Below are 13,152 nucleotides of genomic sequence, written 5' to 3'. Positions count from 1 at the left end.
CCGCGACTCTGCCCGAGGAGTGACGCGGCCTCGATGCCCCGGCGTCCTCCCTGTCCAGGCCGCCAAGGCCCGGGAGACGGCCGAGCCCCGCAGTGCCTGCGGCGGGCCGAGGGGGCGGGCCGGGCCGCGGCTGCAGGGCCCTGGCACGCTGGCGGCCGTGCGGGCGCTTCCACCTTGCCTCGCCCGTGGGAATGGCCCCCCACCTCCGCCATGGCTGCGGCGGGAGGAGACGTCGTCCTCCATTTTGTGGGATCTGTTGGGACAACTTGGTGCCCATCAGAACCGAACCCCGTGGAACCGGGAAACTTGGCCCGGAACAGCCCCGACCGCGGTCTGCCATCGGCCGTGCCCTCGGCGGCTAAGGGCCTGCGCGCCTAGGTTGCGGCCGGGGCACACGACGGTGCGCGCCCCGGGGACCCGGGCTGTCCGGGCTCGGCCGTCGGTGCCTGGCAAGGCGCGCGCTCCCGGGCCTGCCCAGCGCCTGTGCCCTACGTTGACGGGGCCTCGGCCACCCGTGCCTTTTGCTCCTCCTGCCCGACGTGGCCCCGTGGGTAGCTACCCTCGCCCGGGAGCCCTTCGGAGCGGAGCCGCGGGAGGGCGGCACGAGGGTCTTTTGTTCCTCGTCTACACCTACGTCTGCGGCGGATGTCATGGTGCGGGATTTCCAGGACTCCCTGTAAAGACCTAGCAGATGCACCTCACCCTGGCGGTTGTTAGCGGGATTACAAACTGATGCTGTTGGTTACTTCCCCAGCCAAAAGGATGAGTGCATCAGACCTCAATTTTCGGATTGACAATACTGCTTATTAATGAGAATATGACGTTACATTTTAAAGCTCTTCAGAACGATAATGAACATGAAATTTTTAATGAAGCGAATTATCGCTTAAGAACTCAAGACTAATGTGTAAATTCTAGTGGATGCCATTTACAAAGAGTAACATGGTAGAAATTGGTTCATTCTCAATAAAAAAAAAAAACAACCCGCGTCTAAATTACGTACATGCACTGTTCTCTTTCACTAACTGAAAAAGACCTACATTATTTGACCTAGCTTTTCAAGGACTATTTTTCAGAAAATTCCATAAACAATTTTTTTGTTTCCAAAACACTAAAACATACTTGTGAAATTTCATATTACACAATAAATGTGAGGAACAAGAAAATTCACTAAAAATGTGACGGAATCAATTTTCTGCTGCAATCTAGGGCCATATTGGTTTTCTTCTTTTAAAAAAAAATTTCATACAATATATTTTCATCATGTTCCCCCCCCCCCAGCTTCTCGAACTTCCTTACCTCCCTACCCCCACCTCATGTTCTTTCTCTCAAAAAATAAAAGATAAAACGCAAATAGGAAACTAGTAAGACAGAAAAATGCCAAAACGTGACAAGCAATGCTGGTGCACACCTTTAATCCCAACATGTAGGAAGCAGAGGCAGGTTCATCTCCAAGTTCGAGGCCAGCCTACTCTACAACGTGAGTTTCAGGGCAGTCAAGGCTACACAGAGAAACCCAGTCTTCAAAAAAGCAAATAAATAGATAATGCCAAAATGAAACAAAAAGCACACTTCAAAACGCAAGCAGTTCCTGTGCGGTGGCCATCTACTCCTGGGCACCTGGCTGTCCGGACAAGTGGTTGATACACTTAATGACACTCCCTTGGAGAAAACTAATTTTTCCGTTTAGTTGCAAATAGCTTCCTGGGTAGGTGTGGGACCCCAGGGTCCACTTCTCTCTCACAGTGCTGGAACCTGAACCCCTGCTGGTCCCATGAGTTCTGTCCCAGCCTCTCAGAGAGGCCATAAGTGTATCATTCCTGTTGTTTATAACAATGGGGCTCCAGGGTCCACTTCGCCTCACAGTGCTGGAACCTGAACCCTTGCAGGTCCCATGAGTTCTGTCCCAGCCTCTCGGAGAGGTCAAAAGTGTATCATTCCTGTTGTTTCCTTGCAATCATCCACCAACTCTGGCTCTTAAAATCCTGTCCTCTTCTACTGAATACATTCCTGAGCCTTGAGGGAGGGGTCTGATGAAGACATTAGACCCATATTCTAAGTCGACTACCTGAACTTATAGTTAGAAGTGTTTTTATGTGGTAAGATCATTGATTGATTTGCCGCAAGCTGTTCACATGGGAGCAGCTTTAGACTACTACCGCTTCCCTGATGGTATTGCTGTTTTATACTTCATTATTCTCTGGTGACAACCTGAGTTGGAGCTCTGGAACCCACGTGGTAGAAGGCAGGTGTGCATGACCCTTCTTGGAAAATATTCAAGTATTTATTTGGTTAATTGAGAGAGGTTCTTACACCCCAGGATGGCCTACAACTCAAATATGTAGTTAAGGAAGACCTTGAATTCCTGGTCCTTCTTCCTTTACCTCCCCAATTCTGAGATAAGCGTGTGCCACCTAACCCTCCCTGCTCAAATGCTTCATACACTCCACACTGGCCTACTTACATTCTAGCTGAGAATGACGTTGAACTCTTTTTTTTTTTTCCAGAAAGGGTTTCTCTGTAGCTTTGGAGCCTGTCCTGGAACTAGCACTCACAGAGATCCACCTGCCTCTGCCTCCCAAGTGCTGGGATTAAAGGCGTGCGCCACCACTGCCTGGCCTTGTCTTTGGACTCTTAATCTTGCCTACACCTCCTAAATTCAAGGATTACAAGTATGTAAAACTATACAAATATCCATGTGCAATATAAGAATTTTGATTGAACTAGATGTTACATGGACTTTTCCTAGGGAAAGAAACAAATGCCCTTTCACCCCAGGTAGAGTACTAAAGACAAATCAGTGACTCCACACAAATAGAACATTGTGCATGAATGGGTTTAATTATGATTACTTACAGGAGCATAGGTAACTTATTCTTGAAGAAAACTTTTTTTTTTTTTTTTTTTTTAGTTTTTCAAGATAGGGTTTCTATGGGTAACAGCCCTAGCTGTCATGGAACTAGCTTTTGTAGACCAGGCTGGCCTTGAACTCACAGAGATCTGCTTACTTCTGCCTCCCCAGTGCTGGGATTACAGGCCTGCACCACCGCCACTTGCTCAACTGTTAACACTTTATGTCCTAGAGGACAGCACCTCTGGAGCCCCTCCCCCAGCAACTATTAGCTATCTACTTATTCCTAGGAAGGCCCAGTACCTTGTAAACCCCTCACCCACCAGCTGTTAACTGGCTATATATTCTTGGAATGAGACAGGGTTTCATGAGCCCTTCCCTCAATCAACCGTTACCTGCCCATGTGATGCTCTGACTCCCTACCTAAATGACGAGTCTAAAGTAGCTAAGACCCCAAAACAGAAGAAATAACCACATTAGAGATGAGAACACAGTAAAAACTCTCACAAATCACTTTTTTTTTTATTTTTGTACACAGGGTTTCTCTTTAGCTTTGGACTTAGGCTCTTGTAGACCAGGCAGGCCTCGAACTCAGATCTGCCTGCCTCTGCCTCCCTAGTGCTGAGATTAAAGGCGTGTGTCACCAATGTCCAGCACAAATCACTTTTTTGTTTTGTTTATTTGTTGGTTGGTTGGTGGTAGTGGTGGTGGGTTTGTTGTTGTTGTTACTGTTGTTGTTTGGTTTGTTTTCTGGTTTGATTTGGTTTGGGTTTTGGGGTTTTTTTGTTTTTTTGTTTTGTTTTGTTTTGTTTTCGAGACAGGGTTTCTCTGTAGCTTTGGTGCATGTCCTGGAATTAGCTCTTGTTGACCAGGCTGACCTTGAACTCACAGAGATCCGCCTGCCTCTGCCTCCTTTTGTTCTCTTCCGTTGTGTTTGATTTATCAAGACAAGGTCTCTCTGCTCTGTGTGTCCCTGGCTGGCCTGAAACTTGCTATATAAACTTCCAAAGATCTGCCTGCTTCTGCTACCCCAGTGCTGGGATTAAATCCATGGACTAGTATGTTCTGCTAGCTGTACACTTTTAAAATATATTTTTACTGAGTTTTCATGCCTGTGAGGATGGGTGTACCCATGACACTTTAGTGTGCTGAGCTAAGAGGATAATTTGGCAAGAATTACTTCTGCCTTTCCACTTTGGGCTCCTGGGCTCCTCTCTAGGCCAATGGTTCTCAATCTTCCTAATGCTGTGACCCTTTAATACAGTTCCTCATTGTGATGACCCCAGCCATAAAATTATTTCTTCATATGCTGTAATCTTGCTACTGTTAAAAAGCGTAATGTAAAGATCTGACATACAACCCCTGTGGGGGTCGAGATTTGTGTTGAGAACCACTGTTGTATTGGAGCCCGTTCTTCTCAGGCTTGGCAGCAGGCATTCTTGCAATACTGAGTCACCTTGCAGCCCTGGACTTTTAATTCTTATTTAACTTCATATACAGCTTTTTTCTTTCTTTCTTTCCTTTTTTTTTTTTCAAGACAGGGCTTCTCTGTAGCTTTGGAGCCCGTCCTGGAACTAGCTCTTATAGAGCAGGCTGGCGTCGAACTCACAGAGATCCTCCTGCCTCTGCCTCCCAGTTGCCACGATTAAAGGCTTGCGCCACCACCACCCGGCTCTTACATAGCTTTATGGAACACTAGTGAATATGCCTGGTAAGGTAACAGGATGAAGATATTGAGCTGCAAATTATGGAAAGTAACAGTTTGGGTCCGCGGGATGGCTCAGGAGATAAAGGGGTCTTTCTACCAAACCTGATGACTTCTGGGAGAGCACCTTCCTGAAGAACTTGTCCTCTGGCCTCCTACTGCCTGCTCTGCCATGTCTGTGATGACAAACACAATAAATGAATAATATTTTTTTAAGAAAGTAGCAGTTGAAGGTAAAAAGAAAAAAAAGACCCGAGCATTAAGTTCTTTTCTCAAATACTTATTTGGCCAATCAGACCCTCAGAAATGTCCCTTCTCTTTGACCCTTTTTCCTCATTCCTAAACTAAAGCAGCACAGAGCTGTTTAAGGACTGAACAAGTTCTTTGACGGTGACGTGCAAATGTAAACGCTAGTGCTCTGAGGACCAAGAAACCACCCTGAGATGACACAGCCACCCATGCTAGCATCTGGATCCCAGCATCGCCCACCACAGGGCAGTATTTTAGGCATGCAGTAACTGCTCTAAGCCTGTCTCCTCATGTGTAAAGTATAGATAATCCCTCCTTTCAGAGACACAATGAGCACCCATGAGTAGAACTTGTAGACATCAATAAATGCTTGTCATAATTGGCTCGGTAGAGTACTAGAGATATATACTTCATTTAGTTAGGTTTGACGGTGCACACCAATGATTCTGGCACTCGAGACCCTTCATTAGAGTGATCTGTGGGCATGACTAGTTTTCTTGATTAATGATTGATGTGGAAGATCCCAGACCTCTGAGGGTCACGTCATCACTAGGCACACAGTAGTTCTGGGTTGTAGAAGAAAGCAGTCTGAGCAAACCAAGAGGAGTAAGTCAGTAAACATCACTCTTCCATGGCCTCTGATTCAATTCCTGCCTCCAGATTCCAGTCTTGACTTCTTGCCCTGACTTCTCTTCATGGTGAACTGTGATTGGGGTGTGTAAGCCAAATAAACCCTTCCTCCTCAAGGTGCTTTGGATCAGAATGTTGTAATTACAGCTATGGAATAATGGCGAATCAATCCCACACCAGTTATGTTTTAAGGGGTTATTTATTTTGGGGGGGTAAAACTTACATACACCATAAACCGTCAGGAAGGGAGCCTAGACGCTGGAGCTGGAGCCGGGAGCAGGAATCGGAACCAAGTGCCGGAACTAAGAGGGGCCAAGCCGAGACCTGCAACTCTTTTTAAAAGAGAAAAATACCATGCCCCAGTGGGCTGGTATTTCAGCGACTATTGGCTGATGGAGTGGAAGGCGCTCCCAGAGCACCGTGGGCTCGTGCTTCAGCGACTATTGGCTGAAGTAGCAGAAGGTACTCCCACAGCACCTCCCCCTTTTGTTTAAGTAAGAGAGTTCTAAGCCTACTACGAAATTATATACAGTAAGTACAAACCTACACAATTATATACAATAAGTACAAATATCCTATTCTAACTAGCTAAAGTTTTGTATAATAAATAACTTGGCCAAGTCATGAGAAGAAAGTAGCTACATTTATCTAGTCTTCAACCCCATAGAAGATCCGAGAAGGGAAATAATGTTACCTGAGTAATTAGGAAGTGCAATCAAAGAACTTCCAAAACATGTAACAAATCACAGAGACAACTGGCTACCTGGGCAATCACCAAAGACCTGTTTGTAGCGTTGAAGCAACCAACTTTGACTAATGCCTAGAATAACTGACAGATTATTTTTAACAGGCAAGAGATTTTTCAAAACCATCTTACCCTGTTTAGGCAAGATTTAACAGTTCTGTTTATCCATTTCCGGATTTTATCCATTTCCAGATTTTAACAGGCAAGAGATTTTTCAAAACCGTCTTACCCTGTCTTGGCAAGATTTGACAGTTCTGTTTATCCATTTCCGGATACCATGTATTTGTCAGTAGTTGAGGTATGGGCAGTTCCTTACCCAGAGGCCAGTTTTGTCAAGAAGACAAGCTCCAAGTGGAGTGTCTTTGGTGCTCAACAATCTCTCGGGAATAGGTCAGTGTTGCCAGGAGTGATTGTGTCTCACTACACAGAACTCTAAGATTAAATTAAATGCCATTTTCTACAGCTCTTTGAAGAGGTTGAAGACTATTTATATATAATCTCTATGTATCTAAAGAACCTGATTAGTCTAACCATAAATATGACAGACATAGATGATTATTGATCTACAATTCTTAACATGTATCTAACTTAAAGACTAAGAGAATAAACAACTGTGCAATAAATGAGGACAATGACCTCCAAATGTAAACAATAACTATCAATACATAAACAATATATGAGTATCTTAATCAGAGGTAGAAATGTACACTGCAATATGGTATACATATATCAATACAATATATATCAATACATAAAAAATGTTTTAAACAGGTAGAAGCATGCATATATACAATATTCAATATATGCCGATGTAAGTATCTATAAACAATAACTCACAAATACCATTATTATCTATCCAATCATCCCCCCCTTTTTTTTTAAAAGATCCCTGAGCTTATAAAATTCCTTTCCCAACTCTCAACCGTATACTAATTATAATCAATCCCTAAATATTGTTCCTAAACCTGAGGACAAACTTTGCTGAGAGAGGGGACATTGTCCTCTAGAATTACTTCCAGCTGTCATGGGGGTGAGGTTCTTTCTGGAGGATCCTGTGAAAGTAAAATGATGGTTAAGTTTCAAGATCAATGTCTTTTAAAGTTGCAAACAGTCTCTGAGTATTTTGTGAAGGTCTGGCCAGAATGTTGTTCAAGATGTGCACCATTTCAGCTAACCAAGTTGGAATCATCTGTGCAGCTGATACCTGGAACAGGACTTGTAGTAGCACTATCAGTATCAAGACGTCATATCAACCGAGTGGAGTTGTTGTTATGGGGATCCCATCTTCTTCCTGGAAACTTCAAAAGTCAGTGCACGAAAAACTCATTGTTCATTGTGGAAAACTTAAACATTAATTATATAGACATATACAAACATATATTCAATGAAAGATATGATAGACATATTCAATGAAAAGTATGATAGATATGAAGAAAAGCAAAGATATTTTCTAAACTCATATTTCTTTCTGTCTCATATTGTGGCTCTTGACATAAGACAGAAACTCCAGAAACTCTGGGTTTTTTCTCTTCACAACAGGCTTGGAATTAGAGAGGGACCAAGCCAAGAGTCCAACTCCAAAACCAGCTCTATAAATTCAGAAATATGATTTAGTATATTCCAGAGCTTCATACTCTTTATAACTTAAAAAAAAAAGAGGAAAATGGTGTGGGAGAATTGTCTGTATTCTGTCAATCATGTATTTTAATAAAACGCTGATTGGCCAGGAAGTATAGGTGGGTCAACCAGACAGGAAGTGGAGGCAGGGCAATGAGAATAGGAGAAGGCTAGGGAGGAGGAAACTTCCTCAGTCACTCCTGCCCAGACCACCGGAGAGGAAAGATGTAAGCTGCCCCAATGAAAAAGGTACTGAGCCATGTGGCTAATGTAGATAAGGATAATGGTGTAACATAAGTTATAAGAGCTAATAAGTAACCTAACCTAATGGGCCAATCAGCTTTATAACTTATAGAGATACCTGTGTGTGATTTTCTCTTTGGGGCATGCTGGTTGTGGGGTACCGGGCGGGACAGATACCCCAACAAGCCAGCCCTCATGTTACAATGGAAAGCAAACAAGAACAAGGATCTTGAGTTTAAGACCAGCCTGGACTACATAGGGAGACCCTGTGACAAAAGAATAATTGTTAGACGTACAGAGCCATACCATCTTGCCAGGGCAGAAAAAAATAGGTATAGCAGTTTGTGGGGGCACATTGGTATACCTACCACCAACACGATGCTCAAATGTAATCTAGATAATGATGATCACAAACAGATCAATGGTATTTCAAATTAATTTTTTTTTTACTTTTTGAAAGGAGTTTAGTGTAATTTTTTTCTTAAGAAAAAAAGACAAATTGGTTTATACAGCACAATGAACACATTGGGTAGACCAGTAATAACAAAGAGCTTTCTGGCTAGTGTGAATTACTCCTCTTCCAAATACGGCAGCCAGAAGACTAGCAGTTCTGATCTGAAAGTTGGTTGAGCCTGAAGGTTAGGTAGCTAATGTAAACTAATACTTTGAATTTCCCCATTGATAATAAAAAAAGAGCCAGGCAGTGTCAGTGCACACCTTTAATGCCAGCATTTATTTATTTAGTTAGTTACTTACATACTTATGTATGTATGTATGTATTTATTTATTTATTTATTTTGGGTTTTTGAGACAGGGTTTCTCTGTAGCTTTTGGAGCCTGTCCTGGAACTCACTTTGTAGAACAGGCTGGCCTCAAACTCACAAAGATCTGCCTGCCTCTGCCTCCCGAATGCTGGGATTAAAGGTGTGCCCACCTCTGCCACCGCCGCCACCACCACCACCACCCCAGCACCCCCCCCCCCCCGCCAGCATTTAGAAGGCAGAGGCTGGTGTATCTCTGTGAGTTCAAGGCCAGCCTAATCTACAGAGTTCCAGGATAGCCAGAGCTACACAGAGAAACCCTATCTGGAAAAAAAGAAAGAAAGGAAAGATGAAAAAAGAAAGAAATCCTGCGATTGTCAAAGACATAAGCAGGATTTTTATGGATTTTGGGTTTTTGTTTTGTTTGTTTGTTTTTGAATGAAACAAGTATAAGATGGCTGATTATTACATAGAAATCCTATCCCTGATGGGGCATGATAGAACATGCATGTAATCTCAACTCTTGAGAAACTGAGGCAGGCCAGGTAGTAGTGGTGCATGTCTTTAATCCCAGTGGGGAAGAGGGAGGCAGAGGCAAGTGGATCTCTGAGTTTGAGGCCAGCCTGGTCTACAGGGTGAGTTCCTGGACAGTCAGGGCTACACAAGAAAACCCTGTCTATGGGGAGGAAAGAAAATTGGGCATTCAAGGTCAATCTCCAGTACGTGGTCAATTCAGGGCTAGTTTGGGTTACACAAGACACTGATGGAGAAGGAGGAGAAGAAGGCAGGCATGGGAAAGTTCTTCTTTCATGAAAGAATGATGCTAGTCTCTGTGTGGTACGGTAAGTAGTTCTCAACCTGTGCCTCACAACCCCTTTGGGGGTCAAATGACCCTTTCACAGGGGTTGTCTAAGACCGTCGTGCGCATCAGATATTCACAATACCATTCACATTAGTAGCAAAATTAAATTTAGGAAGTAGCAACAAAATAATTTTATGGTTGGGGATCACCACACATGAAAACCTGTATCAAAGGGTCATGGCATTAGGAAGGCTGAGAACCACTGCTGTAGGGTAAGAGCCCTTTCAGAAATGGCTTCTTAGAAAGCAAGGGCGGTGAATCCTTGACCCCTTGGGAGGAAGGTTGCTTCCCTTTCTTTCCTGTCTGTTGAAGCAGGCATCCTTCAGTTTCCAGAGTTATCAGTCAAATTTCCTTTTTCCTTTTCTTTGAAACAAGGTCTCATGCAAATCAAGCTTAACTCCAGCCTTTGGCTTCCTCCTCCCCAGTGCTGGATTCCCAGCCCTGCATCACACAGAAAGCATGCCAGAATAGAACCTGGTACCAGAGAGTGGGGTATTGTTGCTGTAATGGATTATTAAAAATTGCTGCGGATCCCCGAGTAGCTTGCTGCAGGATCCCCGGCAGCGGTAGGCAGTGGGCAGGGGGTTCCAAGAGCAGCCAGTCCCAGGCAGGGATGACTCATGAGCCATGTGGGTGGCGAGTGAGAGACAGACAGATAGGCACACCATGTAGAGTGAAGTTAGATATTTATTTAGTGGTTATGGAAGGAAGGGAGAAAGGGAGAAGAACAGAGAGGGAGGAAGAGAAAGAGAGAGAGAGAGAGAGAGAGAGAAGACCTAAGCTGCCTCTCCAAGAAGAAGCCCGAAAGAGAGAGAAAGACTAAGGCTGCAAGCAGTAAGGAAGACCTGCCTACCTCAGCAGATGGGGTAGGGAGGAGGCGTGGCTTGTCTCTTAAAGAGACAGATCATTACAGCTGCGACAGACCAGTTGCTTTGGGGAGGACTGTGGAAGGAATTTGGTACTTTGAGCTGGAAAAACCATTTAGTGTTCAGAGCTTAATGCATTACTGTGGGAGTTTGGAAGAAAGGCACATTGAGAACAGCCAGATGATGGAGATCTGACTTGAAAAGTTTCAAAGGGGAGCAAAGACCAAAGAACTCAACAAAGATATACTCTGCCAGTATATCTAGAATCTTTTTGTTTTGTTTGTTTTGTTTTTCCGAGACAGGCTTTCTCTGTGTATCCCTGGCTGTCCTGAAAAGGAACTCACTCTGTATACCAGGCTGGCCTTGAACTCATAGCAATCCACCTGCCTCTGCCTCCAGAGTGCTGGGATTAAAGGTGGGCACTACCACACTCAGCTGCATCTAGAATCTTATCCAATAAAACATGCTCATCCACAAGCCTGAGTGTCCATAAAAACACCTGTGCTCCTAGAGAAGGCAACCCTGGGGCCTAGAGAAGGGAAGGGTGCAGTCAGGTTGAATGCCCCTAAAGGTGACCCGGGTGAGGTCCTCTGCAGGCTGCAATTTCTATGAATTTAGTGAGTCAAGAGTACAATAACCTGACATAGAGAAGAAGGGTTCCTCACCAAACATTCTAAACATTCCACAAGGCCCCTGGGGAAATGCCTGGTTTAGAAGTTTTCAAGCAGGAAGAAGAGGCCTTCTGCCTCCTTTTGTCCGGAGGAAGAAAGCAAGGAATGAACTTTGTACACAGTGGCCTTGGTGAGTACAGACCAGGCACTGAACTAAAGCAAGCCTTTATCTGTGAAAGCCAAAATGAACAAAATGCCCCCAGAGAAGAGTCCAGAGGACTGGAAGAATGCCTCAGGGGTTGAAAACAGGCTGATCCCATGGCTTGCTAACTCTGTGACTGTCTGCCTATTCTGAATAGGCACAATTCCAGAACCTGCAGAATTTACAAAGAATGGAATTTTAACCAGGTGATGGTGGTGGTGCACTCCTTTAATCCCAGCACTCAGGTGGCAGAGGCAGGCGGATATCTGTGAGTTCAAAGCCAGCCTGATCTACAGAGTGAGTTCCAGGGCTGACTCCATAGCTACTGGGAAACCTTGCCTCAAAAAACCACACACACACACACACACACACACACACACACACACACAGAGAGAGAGAGAATGGTAATTTATTGGTTCTAGGTTTTTGTTTCTAGATTTGGGGAAGTTTGTCAAGGTGCCAGATGGGGAGAGCCTTCCTACTGTGGACAGCAACACATGAGCAGACACCTAAATGAGTAAGTGGACATTGTTGTAATTATACATCTGCTGGCTAGCCCCGTCACCTGGATACCCTGTCCCTTTAAGAGACAAGCCCCACCGTCCACACCCAATGCCCCCCTCAACTGATCTCCCTCCTCCTCTCTTCCTCTTTCTCTCTGTCCTTCTTCTGAAGAGGCAACTTCTGCCTCTCCCTTTCCCTTTTTTCCTCTCTCTCTCTCTCTCTCTCTCTCCTCCATAACCCCCTTACCCTTATACCCTTCCCAATACCCACTAAGTAAACTCTACCCAAGCTCTCTCTGCATGGTATGTCTGCCTGTCTCCTACCTCTTGCGGCCCCTCATGGAACTGGCCTAGGGCCAACAACCTAGGTTCCCCACACCAGCAGGGGAGCCTGGTGCGCTGCCATAGTCATAACAGCCATACTCCTAGACGAGGAACTCAGAGTACTGCCAGAAGGGCAGTAATGCATTCGTGAGGGGGAAACCCTCATGATCTAAACTCCTCTTGGTATTGTCACAATAGCAATTCAATTTGAGCTCTCTCTCTCTCTGAGTTTGACTAGCCTAGCCTGGCCTTGAGCTTGCTACTTAACAGTGAACAACCTTGAACTCCTGATAGTTCTATTTGTGTTTCCTGAATGACAGCCGTGGCCGCGAATCCTGAGGAAAAGGAGAAGCATTCTAACTACAGCAGTAACTAAGTCTTTCGAAGCCTGAGTTTCTTCACTAAAACGAAAGACTCACACATCCTACGTCCTTGAGAGAAAGCTCGTGTCTTGTGTTGTTTGTAGGATCCCAGTACACATCTGTCTCGCTCATCTAGCTTATTCCCAAAGTCCTTTTCTTCTTTGTGGCTTTGTTATCTTTTAAAGAGTAATTCATTTCATGGTTAGGAGTGGTTTGTGTTATGGAGTATTCACCAGAGAAGACTGCTCAGGCACAGGTATAAGCCAATGGAAAGTCTTCATTAGCTGGCTGGCAACTACTCCGGACAGTTGGGATCCTAGTGTAGTAGCATCGAGCCTTTCTCAGGCTGAGCACTCAAGCACAGATAAAACCCATGTTCTGGGTTGACAGCATTCAGTTAACAGTGGCTAGCCTGGTGGAAAGCAACCGAAGAGCACACTAAGTCACCATTAGTAATGTCCACCATGTAGTCTAGGGCCCAGGAACATCGCTGTGCCCAGATGTGTGACGGAACAGGGAAGACTCACCAATGCCTGGATAAGGAGAACCACTGTGTTTACCAGCAAGGCGGACCAGCCGGGCGTTAGACTCAGTCAGAAGAACTGCCGAAATGAAACGCTT

Source organism: Myodes glareolus, chromosome 12 (genome assembly GCF_982192425.1).
Source record: "Myodes glareolus chromosome 12, mMyoGla1.1, whole genome shotgun sequence".
In the NCBI taxonomy this organism is placed as follows: Eukaryota; Metazoa; Chordata; class Mammalia; order Rodentia; family Cricetidae; genus Myodes; species Myodes glareolus.
Note: the sequence above shows the minus strand (reverse complement) of the source record.